Source organism: Aotus nancymaae, unplaced genomic scaffold (genome assembly GCF_030222135.1).
Source record: "Aotus nancymaae isolate 86718 unplaced genomic scaffold, 86718_ANA_hifiasm-v0.15.2.pri h1tg000040l, whole genome shotgun sequence".
NCBI lineage: Eukaryota > Metazoa > Chordata > Mammalia > Primates > Aotidae > Aotus > Aotus nancymaae.
Window position 1 is genome coordinate 113,880,198 of NW_026988454.1, and position 4,398 is coordinate 113,884,595.

The following is a 4,398-nucleotide window of genomic DNA, read 5'->3' on the forward strand; positions in this document are numbered from 1 at the left end:
AACAATTCTCAAAGAAAGAGTTGCAGTGAGCCGAGATTGCACCACTACACTCCAGCCCTGCTACAGAATGAGACTCAATCAAAAAAAAGAAAACAAAAACAGAATTAAAATGTATGCATATTGGTTGCACAGTAGTGCTAGCGGCTTCATGGTTTGGTCCTCGGACCCAGAAGCCACCACTGGTACTGAGCTGGTAGGAAGCCCCTGTCCATGAGCTCATTGGAGCTTGAACCTATTGTCACTCCTCCAACTCACTAACACCAAAAAAAAAAAAAAAAAAATGGTTAAAGCAGATGCCCAGGAAAGCTCTTCATTGGTGGGCTTAATACAGAAACAAACAAGAAAGCTCTTGGCACAGTTATGTGGCAAATATGGACAAATAGTGAAAGTATTCTTGATGAAAGACCATGAAACCAACAAATCAAGAGGATTTGCTTTTGTCAACTTTGAAAGCCCAGCAGACGCTAAGGATGCAGCCAGAGACATGAATGGAAAGTTACCAGATGGAAAAGCCATCAAGGTGGAACAAGCACCAAACCATCATTTGAAAGTGGTAGACATGAACTGCGTTCACTTCCAAGAAGTAGAGGCCCTCCAAGAGGTATTAGAGGTGGAGGAGGAGGAAGTGGAGGAACCAGGAGACCACCCTCTCAAGGAGGACACATGGTTGATGGTGGATATTCCATTAATTTTAACATGAGTTCTTCCAGGGGACCACTCCCAGTAAAGGACCACCACCAAGAAGTGGGGTTCCTTCTCCTAAGAGATCTGCACCTTTAGGACCAGTTCGCAGCAGCAGTGCAATGGGAGGAAGAGCTCCCGTATCATGTGGAAGAGATAGTTATGGAGGTCCACCTCGAAGGAAACCACTGCCATCTCACAGAGATATTTATTTGTCCCCAAGGGATGATGGATATTCTACTAAAGACAGCTTACCCGAGTTTTCCTGATACAAGAGATTATACACCACCACCACGAGATTATACTTACTTACTGGGATTATGGTCATTCCAGTTCACGTGATGACTATCCATCAAGAGGCTATAGTGATAGAGATGGATATGGTCATGATCATAACTATTCAGATCATCCAAGTAGAGGTTCCTACAGAGATTGAAATGAGAGTTAAAGTAACTCACGTAGTGTTCCACCTACATGAGAGCCCTGCCATCTTATCATGCAATCAATCGCTATCATGATTACGGCAGTTTACGTGACCTGAATGGTGAAAGTCTAGACAATTACTCAAGCAGCCGAAATGATCTCTACTCAAGTAGTCATGATCGCATTGGCAGACAAGAAAGAGGGCTTCCCCCTTCTATGGAAAGCCCTCCTCCACGTGATTCCTACAGCAGTTCAAGCCCCTCAGAGCAAGAAGAGGTGGTGGCCATGGAGGAAGCTGATCTGATAAAGAGGGAAGCAGAAGCAGATACTAGAAGCAAACAAAACTTTGGACCAAAATTACAGTTCAAAGAAACAAACAAAAAGTGGAAACTATTCTGTCATAACTACCCAAGAACTACTAAATGGAAAAACTGTGTTACCTTTTTTAAATTCCCTGTTAAGTTCCCCTCTGTAATTTTTATGTTTTTGTCAGGAAAAAAGTAAAACATTTTTAATTTTATTTGATTTTATGACATTGCTTTTCAATAAGCAAATGTTAAATGTGTTATGACTTGTACTAGTGTTGTAACTTTCCAAGTGAAAGTGTCCCTCAAGGCCACTTCCTATCTGACTTTTCCCAGTAAATGAGGCAAGCAATTCCAAGGTCTTCCACAAAACATCCAGCCATCTAAAATGGAAAGATACAAACAAGCTAGTTATTAGAGGGTGATTGGGATATGCTACTCAAAACATTTCAGGGTGTCTTCCAACTGAAATCTCACTGTTTCACCATGAAAACCCTGAGATCAGATGCCTATGTAAGGAAACTGCTATTCACCCAGTAAACCCAAAAAAGCCAATGGATAATGCTGGTCATTTTGCCGTTCTGACATTTCCTTGGGAATCCACAAGAACCTCCCCTTTCCCCTCCCCCAGTAAGACCATTTAAGTATGTGTTAAACAACTATAGAACACTAAATAAAAAGTTTGGCCAAAAGCAAACATGAAGCTGCAAAGGTGCTTGCTCTTACTGTTTCAAGTTTTGGCAACTCTGTAGTGTCTAACTTTTAAAGGAACAGCTTGATTGCAAAGGAGAAAATAGATAAGCAATGAAGTTATCACCAACTTCCTAAAGGCTTATGACTTCTGAAAAGTGAATCTATCAGCATTCCACATTAGATTTAAAGCATCAAATGCCTGTGAAACAGCAAAGATGGTTGAGGATTATGCTCATTATGGTCCTGGAGTGCTGATTTATTCACAGTAGATAAAGCTGGCAGTAAGAGAAATCAAATGCTAAGAGTTGTTGAAACAGAAGGCGGCTGATTGTCAGTAAGTCACTACAGTTGCATAAGCAGTGCTGTCAGAATTGGTTTGGTGTAGGCAATAGATCTTGCCTTCAAGGATCACTGTGGATCTGAGAAAGGCATCAATGTTATTAACACTCATAACTAGGGAGTAAGTGGTAGTTATTTAAAACAAGTAATTGATCAAATGGAAAAGGGGAAGTAATTAAGGAAATTGGTAAGTGGAGGTAGTCAAGAAGTTCTTGTGGTGCTTTACATAGATTTTACAGCTTTGGCTTTCGTTTTGCTTAGCTAAAGTCATGGTGACAACTCTTCAATTTAGAAATTAAGTTGAAATATAAGAATGATGGATATAAGTGGTAGCTCTATCTAGTCAAGTGTCTGCCAGTAAATGAAACATTTTTTTTATGGTGGCTTATGCAGAAACAAGAGTTTAGTTGTAGAATAAAACTTATGAGTGACATATGGAAAGTAACAACCATACTAAGCACACTGGAAACAATTAGGCCACTTGGCTTTCTTTTGCTGTATTATTTTATAAGCCTAATTTACCTCCCAGTCTTGGAAACAAGTTTTAGTTTACTGCTTTGGAGACTAGAGCCAGTAGTATAATGTTCTCAAAGGAAACAGACTTGAGTTGTTGGATTAGAGGAATTAATTCAACTTCTAAGATTTTTTTTTGTCGTAATTATGGCACTGTCACATTTTAACATTCGCAACTTGGGATAGTAAGTACAGCATTTTTAACTCTCATTTTACAGACTACCACTAATTTACAGACCACAAGGATAATTATCAAATTTATGCAGTTGCTGCACTTCCATATTTTTCTTACCCCAATCCTTCCATTCTCTTATGATTACTTGGGTTAAAGCTTCTGTGAGGACCTTTTGGCTCTTGAGATACCCTAGACATTTAAGATATTTAGATATCATAAAGATAGTATAGGATATAGAGATTGTACCAAATATAAATGTATATTAAGTTCAAAGCAAGAAGTATGTTAAAATGACCAGACAACTGTTTGATAGTTTACTGACCTAGCAGACATGTGGAAAAAGAATCAGATCTTGATTATTCTGGGTTTATACTGGTTATAAAACAGAATGATACAGAAAATGTTTTCCTTGTTTAACTGGTAGTTCAACATAGAACTTGGGTATTATAGAACACTTTTCACTTTCTGGAATGTTTTGTATCGAAACAATAAAACTCTAACGAGGCAAAAAATAAGTAAGTATATTGCCTATGGAAAATACACAACAAAAAAGTTAGTGGAATAATGTCTTGGAAGGTGTATAAAATATTATTGCAACCTAAAATCTATATTCAATGTAAGCGCATATTTCAAACACAAACTCAAAACTTAAAAAACATCTCTGAATATAGCTAGCCCTATAAATACATAAACAATTAAATTCGTTGTTTGTAAACTTTACCTCAGAGAACACACTGTCCCACATACATTCATAGTTACATTCTATAAATTGTTTAACAAAGAAATGCTATTCTTACACTTTTTTTTTTTTTTTTTTTTTTTTTTTTTTCAGAAAACAGAGGTCAACATTACCCTGATAACAAAAGTCAAAAAAGAAACTTCAAGGAAATAAAACTGGGAAATAATATCTTCATAAAATAGATACAAGCTTCTTAACAAAATATTAGCAAATTTGTTACTGGTAGAAGGTGTCCAGATTCTTGGGGTCTCAAACAAGGAATTGAACAAAATGCACAAACAAAGCAAGGAAAGCAAAAGCAGGTATTTATTGAGAATGAAAGTATACTCCACAGTGTGGGAGCAGCCTGAATATAGGGACTCAAGAGCCCCATTTACAGAATTTTCTTGGATTTCAACATTCTAGAGGTTTCCCATTGGTTACTTGGCATACAGTCTATGTAAATGAAGAGAATGAGGTGAAGTCACAGAGTCATTTACTCAGAATGCACCCTATTATAAATAGAGAAGATGTTACTTGGTGTATGTGAT

General features: G+C 37.5%; 1 pseudogene; it reads left to right on the forward strand.

Annotated features, from left to right (window-relative positions):
• Positions 1-297: 297 nt before the first annotated feature.
• On the forward strand, positions 298-1,436 carry LOC105709588 (RNA-binding motif protein, X chromosome-like; annotated as a pseudogene).
• Positions 1,437-4,398: the final 2,962 nt, after the last annotated feature.